This window comes from Oncorhynchus tshawytscha, linkage group LG02, assembly GCF_018296145.1.
Source record: "Oncorhynchus tshawytscha isolate Ot180627B linkage group LG02, Otsh_v2.0, whole genome shotgun sequence".
In the NCBI taxonomy this organism is placed as follows: domain Eukaryota; kingdom Metazoa; phylum Chordata; class Actinopteri; order Salmoniformes; family Salmonidae; genus Oncorhynchus; species Oncorhynchus tshawytscha.
In genome coordinates this window covers 18,787,191-18,812,505 of record NC_056430.1, presented here as the reverse complement: position 1 = coordinate 18,812,505, position 25,315 = coordinate 18,787,191, and the positions used below count along the sequence as shown (strand labels likewise).

At 39.7% G+C, this 25,315-nt stretch overlaps 1 protein-coding gene across 7 annotated transcripts in view; it reads right to left on the bottom strand.

Annotated features, from left to right (window-relative positions):
- The window catches only part of LOC112220232 (forkhead box protein P1-B), a 234,303-nt gene that overhangs the window by 112,053 nt on the left and 96,935 nt on the right, over positions 1-25,315 (bottom strand). For all 7 annotated transcript variants that reach the window (XM_024382000.2, XM_024381993.2, XM_024382007.2 and 4 more), the window contains one exon: positions 19,448-19,514. The gene's annotated coding sequence lies outside the window, so the exon portion shown is untranslated. The remainder of the gene's footprint in view (positions 1-19,447; positions 19,515-25,315) is intronic.

The following is a 25,315-nucleotide window of genomic DNA, read 5'->3' as shown; positions in this document are numbered from 1 at the left end:
TGCTATATTTCATTTGACATTGTCCGTAAGCTTGAGTTAATTTGCACAAATCATACAATGATGGAAAGACCTGTGTGTTGTCCTTGTTAATGCAGAAAGAGAAGAGCTCTTTGTAAAAAAACATCACCCAGATAGGCCATTCGTGTGAGAAACTCGTCATCATGCAAGTGGTCAGACAAGTGAAAATTATGGTCAGTAAATAAAACTTTAAGCTCGTATCTCAATTAAAAACAATGTGTCAATACTTTGCCCCTTGATAACCAGCACACTTCTGTATGTTCTGTACACGAGAGTTCAGGGGCCTGGCTTTAACAAATTTAACCATTTTCACTGTAGTGTCCAAAATGTCTTTCAAGCTGTCAGGCATTCCTTTGGCAGCAAGAGCCTCTCGGTGGAAGCTACAATGTACCCAAGTGGCATCGGGAGCAACTGCTTGCATGCTCGTTACCACTCCACTATGTCTCCCTGTCATGGCTTTTGGCCATCAGTACAGATACCAACACATCTTGACCACCAAAGTCAATTTGATGTCACAAAGCTGGCATATTTTGTTTCTAAATGTCTACGCAAGAGTGAAGGTTTCATCGAGTTGTGAGATAGTACTTTTGCACATATAACACACTGTGGCTGAGGGAAGGCACTTCTCCCAATATAAGTGATCCCCAAATCAATGTAGTTCTCATCATATTTGCGCCTCTTCGATGGTCCAACGTCCCTGTATGTTGTTCGGTGCTTTCCTGGGTAAGGGGGCAGTAGCTCTTTGGCTGCATCAGATTCACAACTGTCAGTGTCCATGCTAGCTGGGATAACAACAAATGTAGAATTACTGATGCTAGCATTGCATGTGCTCGTGGAAGCAGAACAACTTGTGTCTTCGACAGGTGCAGGTGTAGTCCTGCTGGTAGTAGCAGTACTACCAGTAGAGCTGGTATGTGTCTCTATGGACACAGACCTTACTTTGTATAACCATTTATCAATTTTTGAGCAAACGGAATTAGCAGCAGCTACGTTTGGCTACATATGGACCGTTAGTGGAATTCCCGCGAGAGAGTAACGGTTAATGTGATTGGATGACTTCTATAATATCACCTACAATAGCCAATATGTGGTGTTCAATGTAGGCCTACTGTAACGGTCTTCTTCCTCCTCTGACGAGGAGTAGTAGGAAGGATCGGAGGACCAATGCGCAGCCTGGTAAGTGTCCATATTTTTAATAAAGAAATTGAACACTGAACAAAAACAACAAAGTGAACGAACGAAACCGAAACAGTTCTGTCTGGTGCAGAATACAAACACTCAACAGAAAATAATCACCCACAACTCAAGGGTGAAAACAGGCAGCGTAAGTTTGGTTCTCAATCAGGGACAACGATTGACAGCTGCCTCTGACTGAGAACCATACCAGGCCAAACACAGAAATACCAAATCATAGAAAAACGAACATAGACAACCCACCCAACTCACGCCCTGATCACACTAAAACAAAGACATAACAAAAGAACTAAGGTCAGAACATGACACCTACATTCCATGTAGGTGTCACTTTTTGAAAACATTATGCATGGATTAACATGAATAATTTTGGGACTGATGATTTACTTGTTAGAAAGCTCAAATCACTTTACAAAAATAAGAAATGATCTGTAACACATTTGGCCAAATAGGTGACTGACAACTGCATTGTGTTGTGTTATATGTTGCAAGAAATGACTTTACAAAATACAATGAATTGTTATCATTATTATTACCATACAGAGAATCATACAAAGATGAATGCTACCATCTGCCTATTGGCTTATTTGCATATTCAAGCGTGTCTCAAAATAGGATCCTGCCCCTTTAAGTAAAAAAAAAGCTCTTTACCTGACTCGCTTTTCAAAGACAGTAGCTACATAAAGAAAATGTGCACATTTCCCTCCAGTGGTGTTTCCACCAAACTGACTTGTGGAGAAAAATCAGTGTGTTATGATGTAGTGCACACAGAAAGTATTTTTACATTTACATTTTCATGTACCAAATATTCAATGTGTTTCCATTACATTTTCAACTCTAACTCTATAGTTTTGTCACAAAAATGAAAAAAAATGAAGAAAAAAACCAGCTCGCAGATACAGTACAAATAAGCTGTGTGGGTAAGCTAGTCTACATGATGAAATTATTATGTATAAGAGCGAGAATATTTGTATTTGTCAAACGGTAGTCATGCATCGATCATCAAGTCACCAGAATAAGACCCTCGATATTTATTGGAAAGGGGCATTAAGTTAGTGTGCACTTTCAACAGCCTGTGAAGTTCATATGTAGCCTAATAAATTGCATGGTTTACCACCATATCATTGCGTGACTCCAAGTTTACTTCTATGTGATGGTTATTATATCAGTATTTGCGCATAAAGTCGTTTCCACTGACCTTTGCTCTCATAATGTTACCGACACAAAAATATCCCACCATGTCAAGTTAACAAATTATCTGTCAGCATTTATAATTTCCTGTTTCCATCAGAGCTGTCGGGAATTTTTTTATACGGTATGACTTTACTCGCATTAAAATTGTGGATGGAAGGTTAGTTATGTACAAGTTTTGTGCTCTTGAAGGAGGCAATCACTCCCCTTTTTCTGACCAATATTCGCTATAACCGGGCTACTAACTCATTAACTAGCAAAGAATTTAAAGAAAAAAGTGCTCTGCCGTCTCAAATGTGCACCTAGGCTACTCTCGGAAAATCGTGTCTGTTAAAAGCCAGAAAATACCTTTTTGTAAAGTTCAATCTCGTGCATCTCTGGGCGGGCTGGCAATTGTTGTACGTGGGACTGCTCCAGGAGCTGCGCAGCCGCACACCCCGCACAGCTTAGTGGGAACATTGGCCCAGAGTGCAACAGATTGCAACTTTGAACATTTTACAAATAATTAATCTCAATGCCCTCCAATGAGCCAACATGCCGCTACTTAATTATATGAGATGAGGTAAAAATCAATGCAATTGTGTGGAAAAATGCTGAAAAGCTGTATTTTTACGTTAACTACACAACATCCAAGCAAGCACATTCGTTAATGGCCTCTTCCAACTCATTGGATAAGTTATGGGTGGCCATTAACCAATCAGGACAAAGGACCAAATACATTTTGGCACCCCAATCATTGCTTCTGGCATGGGAGTGGTCAGACCTCTGACCCCTGACTCCTCCCACTGCTTCCTCAGGTGCCATGTCTCTTAGACTTTACCGTGCTGGGTTGTGCCTAACAAGCGTGTCATTATTTTAAAGCCATAGTTTTCCAGAGAGAGTACACAGTGTTAAAAAGGAGGGGTACGTGCCTTCCATTAAGCAGTTAAATTGAAGGTAAAGGGCGGCAGGCTAAATACCAAAATACCTTGTATGAATCTCAGAGCTTTAATGGAATCAGGCTTTAACAACAATTTTTCGTTAAATACAGCCCCTTTCAGGAGGATGTGTCCCACTCGTAAAGCAGTGAATGACAATGTACAGTGGCACTAATACAAGGACATAGTTCATCATGACACTCTCTGCAATTCCCAACTGATTAGGGGTCCTTATGTTGGAGGTCTGATTTATGCTGTCATTTCTTCTCACCGATCCTGCATCAATGAATCTTAATGAATTGGTAAATAAGGGTGAAGATTACACTCTGTGACACCGCAACATTGCTCCCCCTCAATGCTAGAGATGTTTGTAGCCAATTAGAGAGTAACAAAGAAAAATTGGCTAGCAGAAAAATTATATTCTTTATGGTAACAAAATGGAAAAGCATTCTCGCTGAAGGGCAATTGTATTGTCAGTGTTAACTCCATAAAATATTTAACCCGCCCACTTCAAAACACAAAGGAGCTGCTGTGTTGGATCTGGACATGATGCTTTCAGGGAAAGAGAAAAGGAAAGTTTTCTAAATGTGAGGGAGGCTGTGCAGCATAGCGGCCTGGTTTCCTAGACCACAAGTAACATAGTAAATGTAAATCCGGGACAATCAAATTAGTATGATATATTCAGTTTGGTATGGTGACATAGGACAGAAGGTTAGTTAAGGCCAAAACAAAAGAAGGGTGGTTCTATAATGCAAACGTCTAGCAACCCAAAGGTTGCATGTTAGAATCTCATCACGGACAACTTTTGATTTACATTTGCTATGTTACGTCTACCTCTGAGTCCAGGTTGAGCACAGGAATTCTTCTCTGAAATGAGCCAGAGACCTTGGCATTGACAATCCCCTGGCTGATCTGTTTGATCAGCATAAATACACCTCTGTGTGACAAACATGTTTACACTCACAGAGCAAAAAGCACACAATGACACCATGAGCTGCTGCTTCTCTAATGAAGACACCCAACTGCTATCAACAATTAGCTATGAAGTGATTCTGTGAGAACTTTCTCCATTGATATATGTAATAATAATAAGGTATTTCCCAAGTGTTTTCCCTTCAGGGAAAGATTTGCATACCCCTTTATATGGACATGAACAACATGTACTGTGCACCTGCACCATTGGCCATTAACACATGATTATACCATTATCTAAATGATCATTCTGTATGATAAAGGTAAAGAGCAGTTTGACTTCATAGTCAGAAAAACATGTAGTTCCTATTCATCTATATATTCATTTATTTCAAAGGAAGAATATCAAAATACAATCAACCCTTTGAAGAAACCTATTATCAACACGTTACTGGAAAGTTTATGTGGGGGGTGGAGGATTAAAACATCCTAAAAATATGAACATGGGGTATGAGTGGCACAAATATATTTCTGTAGGACTACAAAGAGTGAAAAGCACTTCTACATATTAATCCCAATTTCTTAAAGGAACTCTTAAAGCGGTAATGAGCTCTTTTATCTATTATATATTGTGACTGGATTTAGAGTGAGGAAGCGTCTCCACATCAAACAGGCTGGCCTGCTATTAAGCACAGGGCTGAGAGATGCTGCTGTTGCTGCTGCTGCTATGTGAAAAGGAGTGGAAAATTAAAGCTGAAGCAGAGAAAGAGCTTAATTTACTGGCATGTACAGTATGCAAATGAGATTACTCTCAGCTTAACTGCATCATTTATGTCCATAATAACAGCATCATCATTACGGGGCTCAATATTAAATTACACGGTAATTAGCATATCAAAGTGACTGGGTAAAGTTGAAAACAAATACCCAATTTTGTTAATGAACATCTGTAATCACCATGTAGACTCTCAATGAAAACATCCAAAACAAATATGTATTTTGGAGAAGGGGAGGAAGATCCCTCCCAGGTGACAGGTCTGTGTGTCGGGCGGTGGGGGGGGTCTTACCTGGTTGGCTCCACACATTCAGGTTACATTTCCCAAACCCTGTGTGATCAAAGATGACATTTCCCACACTTGCCACTCATCAATAATATACTCATCACTTCACAGCTGATTCAGAGAATGGGCTGCAGCTCAAGGCTTAGTGAAAACTCTTCCATTTTCAAAAAAAACTTCACTGTGAGTCGCACACACGCACGCACGCACGCACGCACGCACGCACGCACGCACACACACACACACACACACACACACACACACACACACACACACACACGCACACACACACACACAGGTTTAACCATTGCCTCTCCAATCCCCCAGCCCCAACTGACCGATGCCTAGCACTTCCTCAGGTCTCTGACAAATCATGCAAATCTTATTTATGTGCCCATGTCTGGAGGCAAAAGGCAGTCTGCGTGTCATATTTCTCCTGTTTGATCCACCGCTTTTATACTTTCACGTCCCAACATTATTGATTTCATTCAGAATTTATGACGCACTACGTTTCAAACGTAAGTCAATCTCACCTCTTTCTCCCCCCTTTTGCCTTTCTCAATCTATCCAACAAAAGAGGTAGCAGGCTAGTGATGTCCACTATCAGAAAAAGAACTCTTCAAAATGTAAAGAAGTGGCATTTTATTTTATTCACTGAGGAATCCATTACAGGCCATATTCCTTGGAAGTATGTAAATTATGTGCCTTTCAAGGTAGAGCTATGGCAAATCCACTCCATCAGCTAATGACGCCGCTCATTACATGCAGAAAGGATGGCTAATGAAGGCTCGGCGGCTAGGCCGGCCGTTCCCTCACCCAGCGTAAAGCCCTATGAAATGCTAATATCTCACTTCTAATTAAAGGATACTAAGTCCAAATGCACCTTCACGGCCAGTAGCCGGCAACATACATTTTATTTTTCAACACTACACTACACCCAAAGATGTGCCCGAGCAACATTCGTTTAATTCATATTTAATACCCCAACTATTCCTCAGCTTTCTCTCTCTCTCTAGTAGAAGCTTCATATTGAGAGCAGGCACATTATTATCCTTTGTGAGGCTACATTTTTGCTGGTGCACTCACTGTAACACACACACACATGCTGCCTTTAAGCACGTGTCATAGAGAAAAAGGTCATTACGAAAAAAAAACAAATCAAATAAGAAAATACACCAGTATCGGCTCTTCACCTGTATGTATACATTTACAATGTTTACACATCGTTGGCTGTAAATATGTTTATAAGAAAACATGCAGCCATGATCAAAAACTGACCTTGAAGAACCTCCTCACAAAGTTCATTAACGTCAGACAGGACAGGCTTCATCTTCCCTGACATAAAAAATTAATATATCTTTTTTAATATAAATGTTTTATAAACATCAATATTGTGAACTACAATACATCAAATACAAGAAATCAACAAGGAAGTACATTCAAATAGGTGTGTAATTATTTATAAATAAATCACAACCTGACAGAGAAAACGTATTTTATGGCATATAATGTAGTTGCAACAATGCGTCAATTACAACAATGCAATATTAAAAAAACATTATCACACGTAAGCTAATTACTTTTTTTCTCCTGACAAACTCCAGATAAATGTCCGGAACCTAGTTGTAGCAGCGACCTTACAGGGATACTTCGGGATTTTGGCATTGAGGCACTTTATCTAATTCCCCAGAGTCAGGTGAACTTCTGGATACCATTTTTATGTCTCTGTGTCCAGTATGAAGGAAGTTAGAGGTAGTTTGGCAAGCCAATTCTAACTAGTGTTAGCATGCTAGCAGATACCATAGAATTCATGTCATTGCACTAACACTAGTCAGCAATTGCGCTAGCGCTAGTTAGCAACTTCCTTCAAACTGCACGCAGGCGTGAGTTGCATGTCAAAGTCTTGAAAATAGAACCAGAGCGTCATTTGAAGCTCCAGTAGTGCAAACCTCTCGTGGGGCCAGCGTGCTCACGCACAGGTTCTGTTGAAATGAATAGGAATGTCTCACGCTCTGCAAAGGTTTTGCGGCTGATGTGTCAGGACAGTGAAACAGATTTTTCTGCTTCTTCCCTGTTGTTTAATTAAGAAGCTGACAAGATATGGCATTTCTAAGTGTAAACAACTATTTTCCCATTTTCGGCAAGTGATCATAACCTTCGGGCAACCAAATAATACTGCTGACTTGGCTGATGGGAAAGTGCCTTTGATACCATAATCAGAGTTATCTAATCAGGCTACATAATGCAGTTTTAAACTCCTGGCACTATAAGGAGGTTGAAAACCCTGTCAAACTACAGCAACCGTATACTCTACTTGCACATCTTCATATAAATTACATTTTAAAACTAGACTAACTGCCGGTTTTCCATTACATAGACACATAGACAACTGTGATTAGACAAAAAAAACTAACAGGGGTGAGCTTGCTACAGTTGAAATCGGAAGTTTACATACACCTTAGCCAAACACATTTCAACTCAGTTTTTCACAATTCCTGACATTTAATCCTAGTAAAAATTCCATGTCTTATTTCAGTTAGGATCACCAGTTTATTTGAAGAATGTGAAATGTCAGAATAATAGTAGAGAGAATTATTTATTTCAACTTTTATTTCTTTCATCACATTTCCAGTGGGTCAGAAGTTTACATACACTCAATTAGTATTTGGTAGCACTGCTATTAAACTGTTTAACCTGAGTCAAATGTTTTGGGTAGCCTTACACACGCTTCCCACAATAAGTTGGGTGAATGTTGGCCCATTCCTCCTGACAGAGCTGGTGTAACTGAGTCAGGTTTGTAGACCTCCTTTTTCAGTTCTGCCCATAAAATGTTCTATAGGATTGAGGTCAGGGCTTTGTGATGGCCACTCCAATACCTTGACTTTGTTGTCCTTAAGCAATTTTGCCATAACTTTGGAAGTATGCTTGGGGTCATTGCCCATTTGGAAGACCCATTTGTGACCAAGCTTTAACTTCCTGACTGATGTCTTGAGATGTTGCTTCAATATATCCACATATTTTCCCACCTCATGATGCCATCTATTTTGTGAAGTGCACCAGTCCCTCCTGCAGCAAAGCACCCCCACAACATGATGCTGCCACCCCCGTGCTTCTCGGTCGGGATGGTGTTCTTCAGCATGCAAGCCTCCCCATTTTTTCTCCGAACATAACGATGGTCATTATGACCAAACAGTTCTATTTTTATTTTGTCAGACCAGAGGACATTTCTCCAAAAAGTACGATCTTTGTCCCCATGTGCGGTTGCAAACCGTAGGCTGGCTTTTTTTATGGTGGTTTTGGAGCAGTGGCTTCTTCCTTGCTGAGCGGCCTTTCAGGTTATGTCGATATAGGACTTGTTTTACTGTGGATATAGATAATTTTGTACCTGTTTCCTCCAGCATCTTGATTTTGTTTTATTTTCCCATGATGTTAAGCAAAGAGGCACTGAGTTTGAAGGTAGGCCTTCACCACCAATTGACTCAAATGATGTCAATTAGCATATCAGAAGCTTCTAAAGCCATGACATCATTTTTGGGAATTTTCCAAGCTGTTTAAAGGCACAGTCAACTTAGTGTATGTAACTTCTGACCAACTGGAATTGTGATACAGTGAGTTATAAGTGAAATAATCTTCCTGTAAACAATTGTTGGAACAATGACTTGTGTCATGCACAAAGTAGATGTCCTAACCGACTTGCCAAAACTATAGTTTGTTAACAAGAAATTTGTGGAGTGGTTGAAAAACAAGTTTTAATGACTCCAACCTAAGTCTTTGTAAACTTCCGACTTTAACTGTATATGCAGGGTTGTATCATGCCTAAATTAAAAAGTTACATGAGCATTAACACAGTCAAGCCTATGTCATCACTATTTCTTGAAAAAAAGGCCTCCGTAGCCTAGCCAACCAAAGTTTGAATATAAACTAAATTTGATCACATTCACCAAAAAATGTGCTTATGCTATAAATATGCAATGTTAGCGCTTTGTTTCCCCTGGCCAGATGGGACGGGTGTATAGGTAGGCTACAGTTGATCAGACTGATACAGCATGTCAGATAACTAATGTTTAGGTGTAGGCTGCTACAACATTGTTACCACCACTTTGTTTCCCCTGGCCAGATGGGACAGGTGTATAGGTAGGCTACAGTTGATCAGACTGATACAGCATGTCAGGTAACTAATGTTTAGGTGTAGGCTGCTACAACATTGTTACCACCACTTTGTTTCCCCTGGCCAGATGGGACGGGTATATAGGTAGGCTACAGTTGATCAGACTGATACAGCATGTCAGATAACTAATGTTTAGGTGTAGGCTGCTACAACATTGTTACCACCACTTTGTTTCCCCTGGCCAGATGGGACGGGTGTATAGGTAGGCTACAGTTGATCAGACTGATACAGCATGTCAGATAACTAATGTTTAGGTGTAGGCTGCTACAAAATTTCTCGAAACTTACAGTTTTTGTTTGTGTCTGTCGAGAGTGAATGAGTTATTTTCCTGTTTGCTAAAATGATAACGGAGGAAAGTGGAGAACGTGCTCTGCAAATTCGATGATTCTAATTGGTTAAGACACACACAACCTGCAGGACTTTGTTAACAAGGACATAGGCTGTTAAGGGACAGTTTGATATTTAATGCACTCCTCTCCCCAACATTAAATCTATTGTCACACGCCCCTCCTGTTGTACTGTAAAGAAAGGGGTGCACCCTCCCACCTCAAAATAATGTATAAGAACACAAATAACAATACCTGTAGCGACCCTGTGTTTATAAACCTGGATATCGACTTTGCCACTTCAGAATGCTTTTGTTGCACAGTCGACGACAATCAGGGCTACGGACCAGAAGGTTGAGGGTTTGCCGACCACCACGGACGAGCTCACTCTCCCTGCCTGTTTCATTAGACCTACACTACAATCAGAGCCTGCTGCAGACAATCAGCTAGGTGGAAATCAGAATTTCTAAATGATGATGCTATATTTATAATTATATAAATATATGCAACACATTTTCCACCAACATGTTTCTGTGCCAATGCACCACAACCAATAAGCAAAGCATACCAACTTTGGGCGCTTCAACTTCATGGTTTGTGTTTTCAACACCACAAACTGCACAGTTTTGAATGAACGTGCGCAGGTAGCCTACAGTAGCCTTCACAATCAAATTCAAAGATTGTGACTGGTTGTGTTAATGCCACACATAAAAGGTCATACATTTTAAAAGTTAAATTACAAATATTTAGGATATATTGAAGAGTAACGTTCTAGGTGCGCAAGGAATAGTCGCTGGTATGGGAAATGAGGCAGAGCACACGTTAAACTTTCCTGAATAACTGGGCCTGTTGAGAGCATATGTGGCCACATTATTATAGGACGACTTGTGAGAATGATGATCCGCAACAGATAGCGCATTTCAGTATCAGAACATAAAATACAGCCAGACTGGCCTGCTACTATGCCTTTCAATACCTTATAAACCGTGGAGAGTAGACCCACAACTGATCCAAACGGAATTAATGGAATTAAATATTCAAATCACACAGCTTTTATGGCATTATTCAAATGACATTTTCACTGCAGTTTACAGCCTAGAGTAGAATTTTGTACTTACTTGAAAACAATAATGCAATTATTCATCGCAATGTGGTGTTGTAGGCTAGTCTGGGTAGGATCATTGTATTGTCCCTAAACAAGATCGATAGCTTTTGAGCTGCATGTCTCATGTATTCACTGTTCTTTCATCCACAATGACGAAGCTGGCCTCTACGCTTTGAAAATTGGTTCTGGTCTGAATAATTGTGTGTGGTATAATTGGTAGGTAGCCTATTGCAGATCTGGACAAACAATCCACCTACCACTATTGTCACAATTTTTTTTAACCTTTATTTAACTAGGCAAGTCAGTTAAGAACAAATTCTTATTTTCAATGACGGCCTAGGAACAGTGGGTTAACTGCCTGTTCAGGGGCAGAACGACAGATTTGTACCTTGTCAGCTTGGGGGTTTGAATTTGCAACCTTCCGGTTACTAGTCCAATGCTCTAACCACTAGGCTACCCTGCCGCCTTATGAATGGTGAATAGAGGGCAGGATAGACAGACTGGTAGACTATATTGACCTGTGGTATAGTTTGTGCGAGGAAAAGCTCAGTGCTTAAGGGACGTACCAAAACACCTTGATATAGGGGACCCGCATCCAACAGGATGGAAAAAATTATATAGTTAAACCTGCAAAAGGGCGATTGTAAACCAGGGAAAGAAACGCACTACCCTCCCTGTGCCCAATAAAAAAACACACAACCCCAAAGCAAAACATTTGTTTCGTTTTAGACAACCCTCCCCTATATAATTCTCATAATACTGGACCAATCACACTGAACAATGAAATATATACACAGTGAGGTGAAAATAATGGAGGTAGTAACACAGCTTGTTACCACAACAGACACTGAGGGTAAACCCAAGTTAACAACCCACGACCTTAATAATTCAGACCAGGTGATTATGGTTTACATCTTCAAATAACATTGTTCATTTCATTTTGAAAATTCTGTTTAAAATCATGTGCAGACATATAAACTTTCAAACAAGTTAGTCTATATAATGATTCTGAAATTGCCAATTGCTGCTTGGAATGTACAGACTCCAAATATTTGTTTTATATACTTGTTCTTTTTACTTCAATGTATTTTAAAGGCCCACTCCACTTTGGTCTTCCTAAACGTAAGGAACAAGATAGCAAAAAGAGAGAAATACATGCATTTAAATGTCAATGTTAAGAATATATCACAACATCTGTTTGATCCCGGCCCAAGTATTTTTCCAAGGGTTCTTATGCTCTATCCCTGTTTAAATCATGGAAGCTGACCTTCAACATTCCACATATCATCAAAGGACACAGATAATGTTGGGCAAATATCATAAAACGTGAGGATTTTAGGATTGAGGTGAGGCTGCCAACATCTTCAACCAACCAGGGAAAAGAAAGCCATGCATCTGAAAGCATAGGCTGGTTTAACCTACCACCTAACCCACCAATGGAATACGCTAATTCCTACCTACAGGGTACATGTCTGGGAAGACGGCACAGAACAAATGAAAGGATTCTCAATGTCCTCTTTGGGGAGCTGAGAGACAGGTATCAGTCAAAGCCTATTTTGACAGAACCATTGACACTTAAACACATTCAACACAGTCCAAAGACAAGAAAAAAACACTCTAAACAAGAATAAAGATATGTTGTTGTACCTCAGGACTCAAACCGTATGCGGAGTGAGGTGATCTCAGTGGAGAATAAGAAGGCTGGGGTTGGGGCAGGTTGTGGGTCAGGGACTGGGGTAGGATTTGGGGCAGGGGCTGGGGTTGGGGCAGGAGTTGGGGTTGGGGAAGGGGTTGGGGCAGGGGCTTGGGAGGAGGTTGGGGAAGGACCTACTGCTGTATTGGCATCTGCTCTGCTCAGCAGCAGAGACAAAAGACACTAAACACATCACTCTTATCCCCCGATAAATAACTAAACAAGGCAAACAGAGACAGATCATTCAAGCTCCAAACAGCTAACACAGCGACAGGGAAAGAGATGGATAGAAAGATAGACAGAGTCATAAAGAGCGAGAGATAGAGAGAGCTAGCACAAGAGAGTGTAGGGGAGACAGGCTGGCGGGGGGATAGTGAGAGGGCACAGCGATGGGTAACAGGAGAAAGTGGATAAATATCTCAGAGTAGCCTGAGCCAAGCACCATGGAAGGTTGAGTATTGCAAGGCTGTGAAAGCTGGGCATTTTTGCAGAGCTGTGACATTTGTTTCTTATTGTCTAAGTGGCAGTTAAAAGCGTCTCCCTGCGAGGGCCCCTCGGGTCTGTGCTGGGCTGCTTTAACAGGGAGGTAACCATATTAGGACGTGTATGGTAAAGTAAACAATAACATAGTTGCAAAGAGATGGACATTTTTTTAGCTAATGGTGTTTGTCATTCCTGTTTTCAGGGCTCTGTATGGTCCTGTACTTTTACTGCTAGACCAGGGAGACTTTATGTATGAAAACAACATAGGAGCCAAGACTGAAACTGGTGCAAATCCCAATAAATAAATATATGTTTAAAAATGTCTCCACCTTTCTTGTTGGATTGCATGAAATAAACTCCCATCTTGAATGAAAAAGCTTTCCACTCCCTCTCAAAAAAGTGTTCCGCTTCATGAGCGTCTTTTAACTGTCTAAATTTAATTCAACATTTTAAATATTTTAACATTCTAATTTATTTGACGATCCAACAAGGGGAACAAGAGGAAAACCTAATTGGCAAAGATGTATGACGTGAATTAGAGCAGTTTGGCAAACTTCCAGTCGAATTAAATCAAAAAGGAATATTATTTAATATGTCTAGGTTGGAGGGTTCCATTTCTCACTAATCAAAACAGCATGTAGTGCTATTTGAATGTAATGTAACACTCATTCTACTTTCGGTTTCAGTGGTCACTTGGTCACTCCTCTCCTTTTACTCTGAGTCACGGCTCTGGTTATTGCTCTATCTTCTCGGGGTTAAAGAGAAGGCATGGCCACAGTCTGGAAAACAATACCCATACTGAAGCCCATGCTTTCTCAATCCATTCATGGTAGCCCACTGCTACCTCAACAAGGGCCAAGTTACTCAAGTGTTTGTTTGTAGCCAACACCAAAGCCCAGCCAACCCAAGTCTTGCATCCCAGACGTCCAGGCTTACTAAGACATTGCGGCTGTTGAAAGGGTCTAGACAACCCTAGTCTAACAGTTCAGCGAGCACAAGCAACCAAAATGTAACATCTAACTGCAACGCCATACATTCAGTGCAACAAAAACATAACTTCTTCCATGTGCTCTTTTTCCACATTTTGTTACGTTACAGCCTTATACTAAAATGGATAAATTCATGTTTTCTTTATCAATCAACACACAGTACCCCATAATGACAAACGAAAACAGGTTTTTAGACATTTTTGCAAATGTACTTCAAATAAAAACCAGAAATACCTTGTAAACATAATTATTCAGACGCTTTGCTATGAGACTCGAAATTGAGCTCAGGTCACTCTGACAGAGCTCCAGAGTTCCTCTGTGGAGATGGGAGGAACTTCCAGAAGGACAACCATCTCCGCAACACTCCACCAATCAGTCCTTTATGGTACAGCGGCCAGATGGAAGCCACTCCTTAGCAAAAGGCACATGACAGGTCGCTTGGAGTTTTCCTAAAGGCACCTAAAGGACTCTCAGACCATGAGAAACAAAATTCTCTGGTCTGATTAAACCAAGATTGAACTCTTTGGCCTGAATTCCAAGTGTCACGTCTGGAGGAAACCTGGCACCATCCCTACAAGGGAAGCATGGTGGTGGCAGTATCATGCTGTGGGGATGTTCTTCAGCGGCAGGGACTGGGAGACAAGTCAGGATCGAAGGAAAGATGAACGGAGCAATGTACAGAGAGAACCTTGATGAAAACCTGCTCCAGAGCGCTCAGGACCTCAGACTGGGGCGATGGTTCACCTTCCAACAGAACAACAACCCTAAGCACCCAGCCAAGACAACGCAGGAGTGGCTTCGGGACAAGTCTCTGAATGTCCTTGAGTATCATATCAATATGGTAGTTGCTGGCCTTGACCCTCTCCAAAAAAAAAGTTATAGGTAGTAATTTTGATGATTAATTCAATTTCACATTTTGATGCGGGAAGTACAGGCCAAAGTCAAAGCCTTCAGGAGATTTGACACATTCTTTCACTTTTCTGATTTTCTTTTCATGTCTCTGTAAGACAACTCATCTGCGGGTGGAATTTGCTTACTGCTGTCGCCTCAGTCAATCTCACACAAAGATTCTGTCATGTTACACGTCTGCACCTGGTAGCAGCTTGACATCAAAGGCCTTCACTCTCCCAGACAGTGCTGAATTTATACATCCATCAATATGTTCCAAACCACGAAAAATAAAAATATGTCTGTGTGATGCTGATAGAAAAATAGATTGAAACTTGCCAAACACACTTTCCCCCAAAAGGTATTTTAAGTAGCTTCAAGATAACACATTGGTGATAACACTATCAGTACAAACCTTTCTACTTTACAAGATAATTCACATGAAAGCGCAGGAAATGACAAGAGAAAAGAATGTTGCTCTATTCTCTATGAAATACTTCATTCTGAATAAAGCATACATTTACCTATGTAACCTGTTTAGCCAGACAATAAAGAGCCTAGATACAGTATCTCCCAAAGCCCATTCTGATAGGAGCTGCTGTGCTGTGACTGGGGATAGAGAGAAGACAGTGTTTAGTAGGTGCTGACATATCCTGTGATCTAGATAAACTGGAACAAATAAAACCCAGTCTTGCTTTTTATGTTGGTCTCCATTGAAATGTCTTTGTACCTATCATGATAACATTTCATTTTCCAACAGCTAGACTAGAGAAGCCACCTCGCAGCTATTTTGCCTGTCACTGTTTTTAACTACTGCAGCCAAGCACTGAGAGTAGATTACAGTAGTTAGAGAACATGAACAGCACTGTGACAAAACTGCTAGCGGCATAAACGTTTAACTTTCTTGTTAGCAATCTCCCCCATGTGGCACTTTAGCAACAGCAAGTTGTTTATTATGTTCAGAGCTCGGCAAAAGCGATTAAAGAAACTCTTTAAGAATCAAAGTGTTATAAATGCATGGAAACACAGCCAGCTGTAAATGCCACAGAATTAGAAGCTTACCAACTCTAATACCCGTATGGCAATTTTCAGCTTGATGCTGATATAAAGAAATTACTTTTTAAAGTAAGCAGTAAATGCAGTCAAGAGAACTATTATGTGAGCTTTCTTCTTCCCAACATAAATCTATATGCAACCTTTCTTTGGCCGGTGAAACAAGTGCGCTGAGAGTCGGGAAGCAAGTACAGGGAGTGAGTGTTTTAGTAAATAAACAAAACAATAACCACGAAACACAAACATGAAACAGAGTCAATAACACCTCAGGAAAGAACCAGATATAGGGAAGATAATCAATGAGGTGATGGAGTCCAGGAAGTTGTCATGAGGCGCTGGTGCGCTTGACGATGGTGACAGGTGTGCAGGATAATCAGCAGCCTGATGACCTAGAGGCCAGAGAGGGAGTATACGTGACAATACCCCCTCCCTGACGCGCGGCTCCAGCCGCAGGACGCCAACAAAGGGGACGAACCCGGGGATCAGCAGAGGACCGGTCACCCCTGCTGAAGCGCGGGAACCTGTCGAGCTGGCTGGGGTGCCGGAACCTGACTGACCGACTTGAGGCAGGAGAGCCTGGTGATCCGGCAGAGGCATGAAAGCCCGACAAGACGGCGGAGGCAGGGGAGCCTGGCGATTTGGCAGGGGAGCCTGGCGATCTGGCGGAGGTATAAGAGCCTGTAGCGGCTCCCGGACCCGACGTCATTTACACTGACACAAAAAAATATATATTAAAAAAAACACTCCCTGATGCTTCCCTTAGGTGAGGTGTTATTCTGTAACGATGTGCACTGAGAGTCGGGAAGCAAGTACAGGAAGTGAGTGTTTTAATAAATAAACAAAACAATAACCACGAAACACAAACAATGCACTGACATGAAACAGAGTCAATAACATCTGAGGAAAGAACCAAAGGGAGTGACAGATATAGGGAAGATCATCAAGGAGGTGATGGAGTCCAGGTGAGTGTCATGAGGTGCTGGTGCGCTTGACAATGGTAACAGGTGTGTGGGATAATCAGCAGCCTAATGACCTAGAGGCCGGAGAGGGAGTATACGTGACAGCCAGACTCATGAATTCACTTTTTATCCTTAATACTCCTATAAAAAGCTGTAGATTAGCAAAGTAACTTGACTGTGATCTTCAAAGGCACTCAAAATAACTGCAGAGTAGCGAGTAATACGAGCAAGCAACCATTGGCATGATATGTTCTTCCTTCTGTTTGAATATGAAATTCAAATGAAGTTCAAACGGAGACAAGTGCATTTAAAAGGAATCTAAATAGAAACACACACTGATGTTCTGAGGGAGAACTTCTTCCTGGAATAGGCATTCGTCTGTTGACTTAAGCATCACCAACATATGAGTAAATTGGAAGAGAAACTAAGACCTGTATGGTGCATGATATGAACCTAAAGATGTAGGATCTTAATCTGACCTATATTGTCACAGTAAAATAAACCTGCAGCAACAGGATATTAATGTTTAGTCCATAATGTTGCTTGTTCGGTGGTTAGGCTATTAGCTGGCCAAAAGTAGGCTACATGAAAAGTGTAATCCTGTAAAAAATGTATAACCGTATGTTAGTGTGGGTTTTCAGTGAATTTATGTAAATCATGAAGCTCATCTGCATTTCCTGCAAATTTTCAGCAAAAAAAGAGTGATCAAATTAATATCCTACAGCTGTAGCATCATTCAGCACAATGATAATTAAACTATCTGGCCAAGAGCCATCCTTACTGAAATCCAACCCTTTGTCAGGCTGCTTTAATTCATAATCCCTTAACAAATAAAGAAAATATGAGCATGTGCAAACATACATACATGAGCACTAACAAACACATACACAACTGTACAATCACACAATGCATACCGTATCTCAAAATAACAAGAGCGTTTCTTCCGTTTTCAACTCCATTGCACCTCAAAATGCCTTTAAAGACTGAAGCATGGTAATCCTATAAACTGCCACAGGGATTTCTGCATTAGCAAAGCAATCAAAATCGCATTGGAAAGTTGTGTAAATAATTAGGCTGATTTTGGCACATTAACATTAATTACACAATAATTTGAAAGATTTAAGTCCTGATCTTACATCTGGAGAAAACAGCTGTGCTGTGGGCCTAGAGAGGACCTGCTTCAGAAGACTACACAGAGAATGCACTCAGTTACATTTTTTACCCTTCAACCCACAGTTGCCTTTTTTTCCAAATTGAGAAGTGATTGGCTGAATTCAAACAGAGACAAGTATATGGCTGTTTAGCACGCTGGAATGATAGCACAGGCAGGAGAAACACAACACACTTCCTGCTCTGATAGTGAGAAACGCACAATCTGTCTCAAATACTTCAACCCGCACAAATGAAAGAGTTATGACATATGAATCCCCTCTGAACTGAACACAGGAACATTTCCAACCGTTGATGAACCTATTCTGTTATCTCTCAATTTCCACAAATTCAAAAAGCCTTAAAGCTCATTTTCTTAACTTCGTCACTCACACCCTGAAGGACAATTAAGACCACTCAATTCTATGTAGTGTTGGCCTATAGTGGTTAGTGACAACATAATATATCAAGGTAGTTTGGCATCTCCCTGTTAAGAGTCTATGGGAGTACACCTGCAGGGGTTTGTGCCCCTGCCTTTAGCTGTGAGCTGAGGGGCTGGGATGTTAAAGCCCATCACTGTCTACAGGGCTGTGAGAGACAGAACACAGACACACTGCTCCTCTGAAGCCTAGAGCTCCTGACGTGTTAACACCCCCACCTCTCCCCACTGGATCACTCAAGCCTGCCCGCTTACATCCTGGGGCCCTAGCACATTTAGATACGGAGAAGGGTGTGAGGAGCACACACACACACATACATGCACAAACACACATAAAGAACCACACTGATCCACCAAGAGATGGAGATTCCAACGGCTAAATAACCAGCAGATATGTAACCATGTATTAATCTACTGTTTCTTAAGAGGAACTTTGACCCTATATCATGACAGAGGCACAGTGTTTAGGGGGAATGAGGGGAGAAGAGAAAATCCATGCCAATAACCCTTCTAGGTAAAATGCCCCTCGGGGAGTCCATAAACCTTAACTACTACATGTACCTACCTGTACTTGCACGCTAAAATATGTTCTCTCTACAGGCAGAAGTCCACTACACACAACAGACCTCTTCTGCTACAGAACAAACTGTGCTGTATAACATCAACTACAATCAATCATACATAGATTCATCACACAGTGGCATGATCATGATGAGATATTTCAACACTTACAGTCTGTGTGTACATTTTCAGGTGTTTGATAGTGAACTTTCGGAGCAAGGTTTTAGTTTCAACAAACGTACAACCAAGGCAACCGGACTGCATCAGGTTATTTATTAATCCAATCCGATACAACATTCACCCTCACACTGAGATTGGAGTCTAATGAATAATCGTGTGTTTACCTTCTACAATGACTTGCTCGTTTAAAGCAATCTTCAGTTCCAGCGTAGTGACTTCAGCCTCCTTGCCCTGCAGACAGAGGACATGGGAATTAGAGGTTGTTATTGAATAATCACTGCAACTAACTACAGCATTTGCCATCAGCAATCACCAAAACAGAATCGCTGAAAGAAAAACAGACAAAATCTATGTTTATTAATAATACTGCTTGCAGTATGAGCCCGCTCAACAGGATTGATCACAATTACACAAATATTGGGTATGGGTAACACACTTCTTCCTGGAATGGGTAACACACATATTAAGAAATAGTACATTTTTGTATTTCTTTCCTGATGTTTTTGTTTGTCTTTCCTTTTAATGGTGTCAGCAATCTTTCTTTGGACATATTATCAAGCATTGACATACAGTGCCTTTGGAAAGACTTCAGATCCTCCCTTATTACGTTACAGTCTTATTCTAAAATACACTAATTGATTGTCCACCTGTGGCAAATTTAATTGATTCAACATGATTTGGAAAGGCACACCTGTCTATATAAGGTCCCACAGTTGACAGTGCATGTCAGAGTAAAAACCAAGCCATGAGGTCGAAGGAATTGTCCGTAGAGCTCAGAGACAAGATTGTGTCGAGGCACAGATCTGGGGAAGGGTACCAACACATTTCTGCAGTATTGAAGGTCCCCAAGAACACAGTGGCCTCCATCATTCTTAAATGGAAGAAGTTTGGAACCACCAAGACTCTTCCTAGAGCTTGCCACCCAGCCAAACTGAGCAATCGGGGGAGAAGGGCCTTGGTCAAGGAGGTGACCAAGAACCCGATGGTCACTCGGACAGAGCTCCAGAGTTCCTATTTGGAGATGGGAGGAACTTCCAGAAGGACAACAATATCTGCAGCACTCCACAAATCAGTCCATTATGGTAGAGTGGTCAGACGGAAGACACTCCTCAGTAAAAGGCACATGACAGCCCACTTGGAGTTTGCCAAAAGGCACCTAAAGGACTCAGACTATGAGAAACAAGATTTTCTGGTCTGATGAAACCAACAGTGAACTCTTTGGCCTGAATGCCAAGCCTCGCGTTTGGAGGAAACCTAGCACCATCCCTACGGTGAAGCACGGTGGTGGCTGCATCATGCTGTGGGAAAGATTTTCAGTGGCAGGGACTGAGAGACGAGTCAGGATCGAGGGAAAGATGAACGGAGCAAAGTACAGAGAGATCCTTGATGAAAACCTCCAGAGCGCTCAGGACATCAGACTGGGACAAAGGTTCACCTTCCAACAGGACAACGACCCAAAGCACACAGCCAAGACAATACAGGAGTGGCTTCAGGACAATTCTCTGAATGTCCTTGAGTGGCCCAGCCTGAGCCCCAACCTGATCGAATATCTCTGGAAAGACCTGAATATAGCTGTGCAGCAACACTCCCCATTCAACCTGACAAAGCTTGAGAAGATCTGCAGAGAAGAATGGGAGAAACGCCCCAAATACAAGTGTGCCAAGCTTATAGCGTCATACGCAAGAAGACTCGAGTCTATAATCGCTGCCAACAAAGTACTGAGTAAAGCGTCTGAATACTTATGTAAATGTGATATTTCCGGTTTTTATTTTTAATACATTTGCTAAATTACAAAAAACAGTTTTTGCTTTGTCATTATGGGGTATTGTGTGTAGATTGATGAGGGAGTAAAAAAACAATTAAAGACATTTTAGAATAAGGCAGTAACGTAACAAAATGTGGAAAAAGTCAAGGGGTCTGAATACTTACCGAGTGCACTGTATACTAGTGCATGTACATAGCTATCTTAGCCTTATTGTCTACCGCATCTCCTCATTTCCATCTGGTTGATCAGCACAATCAGTCACTATACTGTAGCCGTTGAGGACGATAAGACTAACAATGAAGTTGTTAAAAGAAAATTCAAGTTTATTTTTTAAATGCCTTGCGCCAGATGCCGCTATCAGAAAAATGTCAAAGATGACTCCACCTGGTGGAAGAGCAAACCAGTCTTTCTAGACTCAGGAGCACACTAGCTGTTCAGCATGCACTGTGTGCACTGTAAACTGAGCACTCAACCCCCCCCCCAAAAAAAAAAACATCAAATCTTATTTTTATGGTAAACGGAAAAGTGACTATGGGGCAATATCGCAGAAGCATTTGAATAAAAGCATTAAAGCATATCCAAATATGAAAAAATACCAACTCTCTCACACTGTTCTTTTGTACAGTTTACATTTGGCAGTCAAAGCTGTGGCCAGGCATTTGTGGAGCTCCAAAGTGTTTATCTAAAGCAGACTGTGCCTAGATAAAACACATGAGCCTGAACCTTGCCCAGTTACAGCATTAATTATCTGGTAAATGCCCTTGTTGAAAACACTAGTCAACATTAAACTCACTTTGAACTCGACGAGGGTCGAAAATCATACAAAATGGACTGTTCCCACACCACTCTCGTATTATTCTGATTCATTAGACTTCAATTAACATATCATCAATGACATGGTAAATCAATAGCGAGTGGTGACTAATGACAGATATTTTCAGTTTCAAACTACTAAACATCATTAATCCCTATCACCTGAAAAGGCCCAGGGAACTAAATGAGTTTACCCAATGCATAACATCCATTTAGTTAAATGTTCCATCACTTTAATGACGGAAAATGTGTATTGGAGGGAAAAAAGAAACAACAAAACTATGATAGCAGCTGTGATGGTGCTTTTTATCCCTCTGTGCAATACAATGCACATCTTGTAATACCTAAATAGATAATTGTGTCAATTTAAAACTGCACGTGGCGGTAATAGTAGTGTTTGGAGCGGTGGGGGTACAGTGAGCCCATGGTGTGGATAAACAACAGCATGCTGCTCTGCCCAGTTGGGTTGTAGAGCCCATCACACACTCCCACATTGAGATTTCAGGGAACAGAATAACTCTTGGTTGAGATGATTACCCACCCAGGTGTTTTATGTGCACACTCAGTGAGAACATGAATCAAAACGCAACAATTTCCTAAGACAAAAGAGAGTCGAGGAGCATCTTACAATGCTTGCTGCCAAAGTGTTGAAAAGATGGCTAGGTATTTTGTGTGAAGTGGTAAAACAGTTGAACAACAAAAGTGTTCATCAAGGGAGTTACAGTATTAGCCCTATCATATCCGCTGGAAAGACACAGAGAGATACAGACACAGAAAGACTGAGATGATTCAAAAGCATATGTTCCTACATTGTATGTTGTGCTGTACCAACAAATAAGAATTATCATCATCATCATCTACATGAACATAATTGTTGACTCTGTGATGTAATAATACATATACTGTATTATTGTTGTCTCTGTGATGTAATAATAAATACACTGCATTATTGTTGTCTCTGTGATGTAATAATAAATACACTGTATTATTGTTGTCTCTGTGATGTAATAATAAATACACTGTATTAGTGTTGTCTCTGTGATGTAATAATAAATACACTGTATTATTGTTGTCTCTGTGATGTAATAATAAACACACTGCATTATTGTTGTCTCTGTGATGTAATAATAAATGCACTGTATTATTGTTGTCTCTGTGATGTAATAATAAATACACTTTATTATTGTTGTCTCTGTGATGTAATAATAAACACACTGTATTATTGTTGTCTCTGTGATGTAATAATAAATACACTGTATTATTGTTGTCTCTGTGATGTAATCATAAATACACTGCATTATTGTTGTCTCTGTGATGTAATAATAAATACACTGCCTTATTGTTGCCTCTGTGATGTAATAATAAATACACTTTATTATTGTTGTCTCTGTGATGTAATAATAAACACACTGTATTATTATTGTCTCTGTGATGTAATAATAAATACACTGTATTATTGTTGTCTCTGTGATGTAATAATAAATACACTGCCTTATTGTTGCCTCTGTGATGTAATAATAAATACACTTTATTATTGTTGTCTCTGTGATGTAATAATAAATACACTGCCTTATTGTTGCCTCTGTGATGTAATAATAAATACACTTTATTATTGTTGTCTCTGTGATGTAATAATAAATACACTGTATTATTTTTGTCTCTGTGATGTAATAATAAATACACTGTATTATTGTTGTCTCTGTGATGTAATAATAAATACACTGTATTATTGTTGTCTCTGTGATGTAATCATAAATACACTGCATTATTGTTGTCTCTGTGATGTAATAATAAATACACTGTATTATTGTTGTCTCTGTGATGTAATAATAAATACACTGCCTTATTGTTGCCTCTGTGATGTAATAATAAATACACTTTATTATTGTTGTCTCTGATGATGTAATAATAAATACACTGCCTTATTGTTGCCTCTGTGATGTAATAATAAATACACTTTATTATTGTTGTCTCTGTGATGTAATAATAAATACACTGCCTTATTGTTGCCTCTGTGATGTAATAATAAATACACTTTATTATTTTTGTCTCTGTGATATAATAATAAATACACTGTATTATTGTTGCCTCTGTGATGTAATAATAAATACACTGCCTTATTGTTGCCTCTGTGATGTAATAATAAATACACTTTATTATTTTTGTCTCTGTGATGTAATAATAAATACACTGTATTATTGTTGCCTCTGTGATGTAATAATAAATCCACAGTATTATTGTTGCCTCTGTGATGTAATAATAAATACACTTTATTATTGTTGTCTCTGTGATGTAATAATAAATACACTTTATTATTGTTGTCTCTGTGATGTAATAATAAATACACAGTATTATTGTTGCCTCTGTGATGTAATAATAAATACACTGCATTATTGTTGTCTCTGTGATGTAATAATAAATACACTGTATTATTGTTGTCTCTGTGATGTAATAATAAATACACTGCCTTATTGTTGCCTCTGTGATGTAATAATAAATACACTTTATTATTGTTGTCTCTGTAATGTAATAATAAATACACTGTATTATTGTTGCCTCTGTGATGTAATCATAAATACACTTTATTATTGTTGTCTCTGTAATGTAATAATAAATACACTGTATTATTGTTGTCTCTGTGATGTAATAATAAATACACTGCCTTATTGTTGCCTCTGTGATGTAATAATAAATACACTTTATTATTGTTGTCTCTGTGATGTAATAATAAACACACTGTATTATTATTGTCTCTGTGATGTAATAATGAATACACTTTATTATTGTTGTCTCTGTGATGTAATAATAAATACACTTTATTATTGTTGTCTCTGTGATGTAATAATAAATACACTATATTATTGTTGTCTCTGTAATGTAATAATAAATACACTGCCTTATTGTTGCCTCTGTGATGTAATAATAAATACACTGTATTATTGTTGTCTCTGTGATGTAATAATAAACACACTGCCTTATTGTTGTCTCTGTGATGTAATAATAAACACACTCTATTATTGTTGTCTCTGTGATGTAATAATAAACACACTGTATTATTGTTGTCTCTGTGATGTAATAATAAACACACTGCCTTATTGTTGCCTCTGTGATGTAGTAATAAATACACTGTATTATTGTTGCCTCTGTGATGTAATAATAAATACACTTTATTATTGTTGTCTCTGTGATGTAATAATAAACACACTGCCTTATTGTTGCCTCTGTGATGTAATAATAAATACACTGTATTATTGTTGCCTCTGTGATGTAATAATAAATAAACTTTCTTATTGTTGTCTCTGTGATGTAATAATAAACACACTGCCTTATTGTTGCCTCTGTGATGTAATAATAAATACACTATATTATTGTTGCCTCTGTGATGTAATAATATATACACTTTATTATTGTTGTCTCTGTGATGTAATAATAAATACACTGTATTATTGTTGTC